Here is a 10,315-nt window from a genome sequence, read left to right as displayed (position 1 = left end):
TCATACTGTCAGTGACGTACAAACAGTAGTTCAGACGTCTGTCAGCTGAGCTCTGCACGGGTACAGATTTTATTTTAAACTGATATTTTCCCTCTTTGTTTATAAAAACATTTTGTCCTCACGACCTTCATTTGTTAAAATATCTCCGTCCACACTGAAACACAAAAGCGATTCCAGATACTCGCCGGTGTTTGACCCTCAGTTTCCCCTCGTCACACAGGAAGTGATGCTGCTGGAGCTCTCATCACTGTTGAGATAAAGATGGAGGAGCTCTGGACATTCAAAGTTTCCCTCCACCTGCTGGTTTCTGACCGACTTTAAACCGTAGACTGAGGTGGAGCAACAACATCAGACGCCTCCGTTCATCCATTCAGAGCTGCAGGCTGGAATCAAACCCATGGACACTGCCTTTGTACATGGTATGCCTGCTCCACCCACTGAGCGCCCTAAATTCATTGTTTTCAAAATAAACATGTGGCAGCTGCTATTTTTCAGGCCGTGACGGCTGCGTCCTGAGATACATGGAGTTCAACCTTTGGAGCGCAGCAGCGTGACCACACGTCATGTGACGAGGACCGACCAATCACAGCCCTCAGATATCTGTCCTGTAAATATCAGTGTGTGATAAATATGGAGGAGAAGTTGATCATGTTAGTGCAGAGCTGTCGGAGCGTCACATCTGTCCCACACACACACACAGGAAGTAGATCAGCTCTGACCTCAGGGTTTCAGGAAAACAGGCTGTGATACGGTGCTGGTTATGGTTGCCTAGCAACCTCAGACACAAGCTGCTGCCGCGCCCTGCGCCGACCTTGAGTTTTCCAGGCGGTTAAAGACGCGGCGTGTGCAGGCCCAGAGACAACGGCAGGTGTTTGCAGGTGTTGGTGGCGTTCTGTGCAGCGGACGCTTCAGATCGTGTTTGTGGACGAGCGGCTGAAAACATCTGTTTAAACATCTGTACCTGTGCAGAGTCCTGAACTGGACTTTGATTTTGGCTGTTTTAGTTTCCATGGTAACAGTCTCACCTCCTGCTGAGGTGTTGGTGTGCGTCGTGTCCGTGGACGATCAGCTGATCCAAAACCTCCAGAGGAGAGACGCAGGACTGCTCCTCCTCCCTGTCCTCCCCCTGCTCTCCTCCTCCTCCTCCTCCTCTTCCTCCCATCTCCTGCTCCTCTGCTGCTCTCTCCAGCGCCTCCTGCAGGAGACAGAAACACAAACATCAGACTGGAGTCACTTTTACCTGCTGCCGCCTCCTTAGGTTAGCGTTAGCATTAACCTAGCGTTAGCCTTTAGCTCATTTTTAGCCTGCCAGTTCAAATAATGTGATGAAACTCTGAAACAGGCTGACGGTGCGTTCACTGGCTGTAGGTACTTTGACAGCTGTCCCCAAGTAATGTTCAAAAACCAGAATGAATGTGAAACTGTTTCATTAGTGGTTCTTATCAGTTTTTAGTGTCGCCCTGGAAACTGCCCTCAGGGCCATCGTACCGCCCCCTCCTGTTTGTCTGACCTGGTCTGCGTCAGTTTACCTGAGTCTTCCTCCCGATGAACAGCGTGGCGGCGCGGGGCAGAGCGAGCTCAAACAGGGGCTCATACGGAGGGGCGGGGCCTCCCTCCTCTGATGTGTGGGCGGTGGTGGAGGGGTGAGGGGGGGTGAAGGAGAGGGAGATGGAGCAGGAAGGAGGAGGGGGGAGGGCTGAACCTGAGGAGGGGTCGTCACGGCTGGGGGTGGAGGTGAGGAGGACAGGATGGGAGGAGGAGGAGGAGGAGGAGGGGGGAGGCTGCTGGGGTCTGACGTCTGCAGAGAAACAGAAGAAGAAGAAGGTTTACTTCAGTTTTAAAAGGTAGTTTAACAAAAGGATCTTCACTGACTCCACCTGCTGATGAGAACCATGACAGGAAGCTGAAAGCTCCAGAAAACAACAGGAAGTTGACCTTGAGTTGAGACGACGTTTGTTTTTTATAACTGTCAGATTTTATTTGACTCGTTTCAGCAGTTTGTTCTTAAAGAGCTGAATAAATAAAGTTCATGTTGTTGTTGTTGTGTCAGCAGTGATCAATCAGCTGATCAGCTCACCTTCAGTGATGTTACTGATGACATCACTCTTCTCTGTGATTGGCTGAGTGGACGACCCCATCAGCTCCGTCAGCAGCTTCACCTGGGAGGAAGAGACAGAGACCCTTTCAAAATAAAAGCCTTCCAGTGAGACGGAGGACGGAGCTGAGGGTCCACCTGCTGTCCTGACCTCACCTGGTTGTTGTTGTCGGGAGTCAGACTGCCATCTTGGTCTTCAGCCAGCGGCGTCACTGGAACGGTGGTTGATGGGGGACATTTCACACCTGGAGACACAACGGAGACAGACATGTATGAGACACAGTGAGACAGGTTCACCTGTCTCACTGTGTCTCACAGTGTCTCACCTCTCTCACTTGAGATGGAGGTGGTCCTGCTCAGTGGGTGGGCGGAGCCTGTAGCAGCAGGTTCAGGAGGGGGCGTCGACAAACCACACTGTGAGGAGGGACTCCACGTGACATCATCAGCCTGAACACACAAGCAATATGTAGTTAGTAAGGAAGGAGGGAGGGAGGGGAGGAGGGAAGGAGGGGAGGAGGGAAGGAGGGAAGGTAGCAAGGAGGAGTATTACCTGTGTGTAGGAGTTGTTGAGAGTCAGCTGAGTTGGACGTCCAGACAGCAGCGAAGGACAGACTGAACTTCCTGTTGATTAGCACAGTCAATAATTTATAGTTTTAAAAACAGACTCAGTGAATTCTGAGGTGATTTAAAAAAACAGTTAAATGTTCTGTTTGTAAATGTTTATATGTATTAATCATGTTTTGTCTGCTGTGGGTGAACAGCTGTGACGTGAGCCCGTCCCTCACTGTCTCTGTTTCCTCTGACAGCCTGCTGACTGATTTCTATGTGAAGGACTCAAAATTATTTTTCAAGGAAAATCCAGAGGATCTGATGTTTGTGTGTTCCTGAGTGTATTACCTCTCTTTAGCTCCGCTGCAGCGCTAACAGTGTGCTAGCCAGAGTTAGCTAAGAACCAGAGTCCACTAACGTCAACCAACAACCGTCACCCACCACAGCACAGAGTCAACACATGCTGTGTTTCTGTTATTTACATTTTGACGCACTGGCCCGACAGAGACGGACCTTCACTTAGCTCCTGTAGCACGTTCAGCCTGGGGTTAGCGCAGACTGAACTTGAGTTGCTACAACGGCTAAAGGTCCGATCTGCTGTCTAAATAAATCTTGGCTCATTTTTTGGTTAAATGAACAAAAGATCTATTAAATTCAGCCGTACATCAGCTGACATGTGAAATATATTGTGATATTGTAGTTTAGGCTGACCAAACGTCCTCTTTTGCCCGGACATGTCCACTTTTCACGTCCCGTCCGGGGGTCTTTTATAAACTGATGATAATGTCTGGTTTTCCGTGTGTTTGTGTGTGTGTGTGTGTGTGTGTGTGTGTCAGAGTGCGGCACGGGCAGCATATTTCTGTCCGAACCCGAACTGAGCCCGACATTATTTAATGACCAAAGCACTGAGTTTGTGTCACACAGTGGTTACAGGCTATTTAACAGGCCGGGCGTGCGCCGTGGGTGCTCAGCTGCGGAGAGGGAGACCTCCGTGTTTGAGACGGGAGCGGGAGGCGGGAGGTCCGACGCTTCTAGCGAGAGGAGAGGGAGAAATAAAACAAAATAAGATAAAATAGGAAAAACCTGTCTCCCTCTTTTATTTTATTTTCAGCGTTTAATCAAGGCGGAGGCGGGCGGCTGGAGGTCCGAGACTTCCAGCGAGGGGAGAGGTAGAAACAAACAGCCAATGTGTGTCTGTGTGTGTTATGTTCAGGTGTTGTCACGTAAATAACAGTGCCCAAGCAATAAACAGGACAGACAATAGGATTTTATTTATTTTTACACTACATTTTCACTGAAAGCTGACCGAATCCGACCCGAGCCCGAATACAATTTATAGCTACATTTTTGACCAAACCCGGCCCGACCCGTCGGGTACCGTCGGGCTCGGATCGCCACACTCTAGTGTGTGTATGTGTCCCCTATTGGGGCCTATCTGAATTTCTGTCTTTGAGAGATATTATTTTGTAATATAACTGAATTTTCTATCCATACATATAAATTTTAAATATATTAAAATTATAAGGCATCTTTGAGTAAACTGCGAGTATCATTTAAGTAGGCTATGTCGTGGCCGGCCAAGTGTCCTCTTTTTTGGAAATCAAAATATGGTCACCCTAATGTAGTTTTAGCTATCTGATGTTAGCTAACATTAGCTTACTTGCAAATGTGGACAAATTGCTAGCTAGCCAACGTAGCAAAATACTGTCTTGAGTGATTAATGTCAATGATCTGATCTGGCTGGTTCATTAGCTAGCTTACTGTTTGCAAATTACTTTATCAGCTAACGTTAGGAAGTAACCAACACCAGCTCTATGTGGCGTAGCTTAGTCACAGCTAGCTGGCTAACCTAAGCTAGCTTGCTTTCTAACGTTATCGCTAACAAAATACTACCTGAGTGGACGTATCAGTTGGCTTGCTTATCAAATAACTTCCCCTGCTAAGATGATCCGTGATGCTAACGTATGTTTCATGACAAAAGGTTTGTAGTCAACAATAAATGATGTAACAGTACAAAGTGCTTTCTGCTAGCCAAGAGTGACGTCAAACGAGCTAACTGTACCCTGAGCTAATGTTAGCCTGTTAGCCACAAGTTTATTTTTGCTTCACCTGGACGTTAAGTAAAAAAGTAATCACTGTGTGTTACCTGAGCTGATGATGTCAGCGTGGTGAGGACTGGAGGTGACGTTCAGGTGAGGGAGGGGGGAGGGCGATGGGGAGGGGGGAGGGTCTCTGAGGGAGGAGTACACGTCCTCCTCACAGGACGACTCGAGAGGATCCAGAGACACTCGGGAGCACTCGATCACAATGTCATGGACTTCATAACACCTCCACCTGAGACAAACAGGAAGTTAATCAGAACACCTCCACCTGAGACAAACAGGAAGTCAATCAGAACACCTCCACCTGAGACAAACAGGAAGTCAATCAGAACACCTCCACCTGAGACAAACAGGAAGTCAATCAGAAGTCGGTGATGGTGATGTCATGTATATCTGTGTTTATGGATTTTATGTACAAAACTGGTTTCTTTCTGCTGAGACTTCTGTCGTTGGTTTCAATGTGATAAATGAAAGTAAAATTCAAAACAAACACGAAGCAGGTTCAGGTTCAGGTTCAGGTTCAGGTCTGTGTGCGTTACCTGTGTACTCACCTGGACGGGTCCAGCTCATAGTCCTGAGTCCCTGTGACCAACTCTGGGTGAACCCTGACATGCTCCAACATCGGCTACAAGACAGAGAGATAGATTTTCCTCAGTGAACAAACTTCATGTCTTTGTCATCATTCAGTTTCAGATCCTTCAGTTTAACAGAATTCAGAGAACAGGAAGAGGGAAAGTCAACTACGACTCCCAGGGTGCATTTCACTAACAAACAGCCAATCACAGAGCGTCACATTAACGCAGGGCTAAAGATGATGCCTCTATTGCTGAGGAAAGATTCTGGAGTTTAAATCTTTTTACTGTCACACTTAATCTCCACAGCAACAGCAGCAGAGGCTCATGGGTAGTGTAGTAAAAACAGACGCCTCGCAGACAGTGGGATTGTTTACATTAATCTAAAATAAAATCCATAATAGCTACAACATTCATTCTTTTTGCAGCAGAAGGCTGAAGCTTCTTTCTTCGGTCATCACGTTGTAATCTTGTTTTTATTACATTATGTCTCATGTGGTGCAAAACTACACAAAAACACACGGTGGCAGCAGAAGAATAAATGATGAAGCTATCAAAACGTCTTTATACAGAAGCGCAGTGTATTCACTGAACGATTAAAAAAACTGACACCTTATCTTATAATTATGACATAAGATCTTGTAACTATAAGATCCTGATCTAGACAAGGAGGAAGTTCTCGTGTGCTGCTGTTGTTGTTGTTGTTGTTGTTTGGTTGCGATGTCCTTGAACATAAACAGCAGACACCAAAAGATACCTCATGTGAATATCTGCTGTTTTCACGGCTATAATCTTCAACAGCTCCGTATCAAAGTCTTGATTTCTCCCAGTTTCTAGATATGTTGGAAACTAATTCAGGCAGATGTCTCACAGTTTCAAATCACCAATATCCAACTCGTTCTCATCCTGAAGGAAGTTGCCACATATTGCCGCTCTCTGTGTTATGGCTTGGTCTCCTCTGGCGTCTGCTGTTTATGTTCCAGGACACCGCAAACAAACAACAGCAACAAAATCACATGGCAGCTTTACTGCTGTCTGGATCAGGATCTCATAAACAATGTCAGATTTTTAATATTTTCTTTTATTTTTGAAACAATTTTAATACTTTTATCAATAATTTTGTTTTATTATATACATAACCCTTTAGCTCATGTTGGGCAGATTTTAGGGATATGAAGCGTTAGAAGATACTCCAGGAAGTGACATCACAATAAGTAAAAATACCACTGCAGGAACTGACGGATCATTTCTACTGCAGAGCTCAAAGGGTTAAAACAGGTGGTGACAACATGAACCTGTGTGATAGGTCAACCATTAGATTACTAAAGAAAACCAGACACACTGAAGATGATGATATTAAACGTGTGTTGTGTGTGCAGCAGCCTCTGAGTCTCTGCTGCAGGTTTGAGTTTCATGTTATCTGAGAAACACAGCAGCTGCTCGTCACTGCAGCTATTTCTGTTCTGGAAACCAGTGCGGCAGCTGACACTGGGCCAACACGTCCACTGGTCTCATGCTGCTGATCAATAACGTAACAAATTCACAGTCAGAATTTAAGACTAAAAACATCTTATAGAAAAACACAGCTAACATTTACATGAACGTTTAAATAAATGATTAAGTGTATCATGTGTTCCTCGTCTAACTTTAAGTTCTCAGAGTTTAAGAACTGATAAAATGGAGGATGTAAACAGGAAGTATAATGGATCAGGTTTTAGGGGTGTAACAATCCACCGATCTGGATCAATATATCAATTAATTGATCAACGATCCTGTGTCACTGATGCAAAGTGAAAACATCGATTCATATCATCATCTTTAGGAAACACTTTTATTTTGAAACTCCCTGTCAGTGTCGAGAATAAATCAAAAGAGTGGAAATATTTTGGATGATGGAGAAAATATGAATCAATAGATAGAACACATGTCGTATGTAAACGATGCTGTTTGAGGACACGAGCGTCTCACTCCGCTAACTCCTCTCCGCAGAAACATCAGCTGCTGTTTCTACAATGTTCGACTGAAAAATGTAAATTCATGTAAATAGTTAAGCTACAAGCAGAGGAAAACTCTGTTAGCTGCTGGGCTAATTTATGCAATCAGAATCAGAATGAGAAATCATTTTTTACTGCTGTTAAATGATGTTAGCGTTTTATGGCTGTTTGGAGACGTCTGTCTTCAGGTTTTATGAAAAAGATGATGGTTTGGGTTAGGGCCGTAACGGTACATGTATTTGTGTCGAACCGTTCGGTACGCGACTTCCGGTTCGGCACGACCCTGTACCGAATTACTGGGCGCAGGATATTATTTTATTTTATTTTGTTTTATTTTAATTCCGTTTTTGCGAGCCGAACCATTTAAAATATCTAGTTCCCCGATGGACATAATTGAGTGACGGACCGAGTCCGACCGTAAATCTCCGCTTTCACTTTGTGCAGCGCATTCTAGCATTTTGACAACATGGCAAGTGAGCCTGACGAACCTGAAGACCCACCCGCAAACCTTAAGTGCTCCGTTTGGGAACACTTTGGTTTCAGGGTAAAATACGAAGATGGAAATAAACAAGTGGACAAGACAAAAGCAGTGTGCCGACACTGCAGAACACAGGTCGGGTATGTACTTGGAAACACGTCTAACATGCTAACGCATCTAAAGCGACACCACCCGAGTTTGAACGTTAACCGGCACAACTAGAAAAAGCAATCTGGTGCAAACTACGATATCGTCGTCGTTTAAAAAGAAAGAGCGTTTCCCTGACCATCGCGCTAAAGAAATAATCAACGCCATTGGAGTTGAGTAAATTGTTTAAGCTGCACTTTAGATATAAACATGTTTTGTTTACTGCACTTTAACAAAGTGGGAAAGCTAAGTTCCTAGTAAAACTGAATCTGAGCAGGCTTTAAAGCTGACCAGCTGCACTATACTTTTTATTTTAATTGAGTGAAACTGTTAAAAAAGAAATTTATATTTATATTTTTCATTCAAAAATTGTGTAAAAAGAGTTAACTGCTGTGGTGGTATGTTTTAATAAGGTTACCTATAAGTAAAAGATATTTAATAGTTGTCTATTTTTTTCATTACTGTACCGAAAAAAAACGAACCGTGACTTGTGTACCGAGGTACGTACCGAACCAAGATTTTTGTGTACCGTTACACCCCTAGTTTGGGTTCAAATGACAATATTTCTTACAGAAAGGTCTCTGACAGAAAGCCCTGAAGGTTAGCTGATCCCATGTGCTGTTTTCTGTGTGTTAGTGGAGGTTAAAGTCAACTTTACTAGTCTTAAGTGGTTACAGATAAATAAATAATTTACGTGTTATTTCTATATTTCATGGCCAAAAATAAAAATTAAGCTGCAGCAGCTTCTGTAACAGACTGTGTTCAATGATCAGATGATATTGGCTCATATCGATCGCAGGACCCTGAATCAGTGAGTCTGTTCACAGTGTGTCTGTTCACAGTGCGTCTGCTCACAGTGAGTCTGTTTACAGTGCGTCTGTTCACAGTGAGTCTGTTCACAGTGACTCTGTTTACAGTGAGTCTGTTCACAGTGAGTCTGTTTACAGTGAGTCTGTTCACAGTGCGTCTGTTCACAGTGAGTCTGTTTACAGTGAGTCTGTTCACAGTGAGTCTGTTCACAGTGTGTCTGTTTACAGTGAGTCTGTTTACAGTGCATCTGCTCACAGTGAGTCTGTTTACAGTGCATCTGCTCACAGTGTGTCTGTTCACAGTAAGCCTGTTCACAGTGAGTCTGTTCACAGTGAGTCTGTTTACAGTGAGTCTTTACAGTGCGTCTGTTTACAGTGCGTCTGTTTACAGTGAGTCTGTTCACAGTGAGTCTGTTTACAGTGAGTCTTTACAGTGCGTCTGTTTACAGTGAGTCTGTTCACAGTGAGTCTGTTCACAGTGCGTCTGTTTACAGTGAGTCTGTTCACAGTGAGTCTGTTCACAGTAAGCCTGTTTACAGTGAGTCTGTTTACAGTGAGTCTGTTTACAGTTTGTCTGTTCACAGTGAGTCTGTTCACAGTAAGCCTGTTCACAGTGAGTCTGTTCACAGTAAGCCTGTTTACAGTGAGTCTGTTTACAGTGAGTCTGTTTACAGTTTGTCTGTTCACAGTAAGCCTGTTCACAGTGAGTCTGTTTACAGTGTGTCTGTTCACAGTGAGTCTGTTCACAGTGAGTCTGTTTACAGTGTGTCTGTTCACAGTGAGTCTGTTCACAGTGCGTCTGTTCACAGTAAGCCTGTTTACAGTGAGTCTGTTCACAGTGAGTCTGTTTACAGTGAGTCTGTTCACAGTGAATCTGTTTACAGTGTGTCTGTTCACAGTGTGTCTGCTCACAGTGAGTCTGTTCACAGTGAGTCTGTTCACAGTGAGTCTGTTTACAGTAAGCCTGTTTACAGTGAGTCTGTTTACAGTGAGTCTGTTCACAGTGAGTCTGTTCACAGTGAGTCTGTTTACAGTGAGTCTGTTCACAGTGAGTCTGTTCACAGTAAGCCTGTTCACAGTGCATCTGTTCACAGTAAGCCTGTTCACAGTAAGCCTGTTTACAGTGCGTCTGTTCACAGTGAGTCTGTTCACAGCAAGCCTGTTTACAGTGAGTCTGTTTACAGTGAGTCTGTTCACAGTGAGTCTGTTCACAGTAAGCCTGTTTACAGTGAGTCTGTTTACAGTGTGTCTGTTCACAGTTTGTCTCTTCACAGTAAGTCTGTTCACAGTGAGTCTGTTTACAGTGTGTCTGTTCACAGTGAGTCTGTTTACAGTGTGCCTGTTCACAGTGCATCTGTTCACAGTAAGCCTGTTTACAGTGAGTCTGTTTACAGTGAGTCTGTTTACAGTGTGTCTGTTCACAGTGAGTCTGTTCACAGTAAGCCTGTTTACAGTGAGTCTGTTCACAGTGTGTCTGTTCACAGTGAGTCTGTTCACAGTGAGTCTGTTCACAGTGTGCCTGTTCACAGTGAGTCTGTTCACAGTAAGCCTGTTTACAGTGAGTCTGTT

General features: G+C 44.5%; 1 pseudogene; it reads right to left on the bottom strand.

The window, feature by feature from the left end:
* Window positions 1–584: 584 nt before the first annotated feature.
* LOC126394929 (hamartin-like) overlaps window positions 585–10,315 on the bottom strand; it is a 19,332-nt pseudogene continuing 9,601 nt past the window's right edge.

This window comes from Epinephelus moara, chromosome 8, assembly GCF_006386435.1.
Source record: "Epinephelus moara isolate mb chromosome 8, YSFRI_EMoa_1.0, whole genome shotgun sequence".
Lineage (NCBI taxonomy): Eukaryota > Metazoa > Chordata > Actinopteri > Perciformes > Serranidae > Epinephelus > Epinephelus moara.
This window is presented reverse-complemented; position numbering and strand designations above follow the sequence as displayed.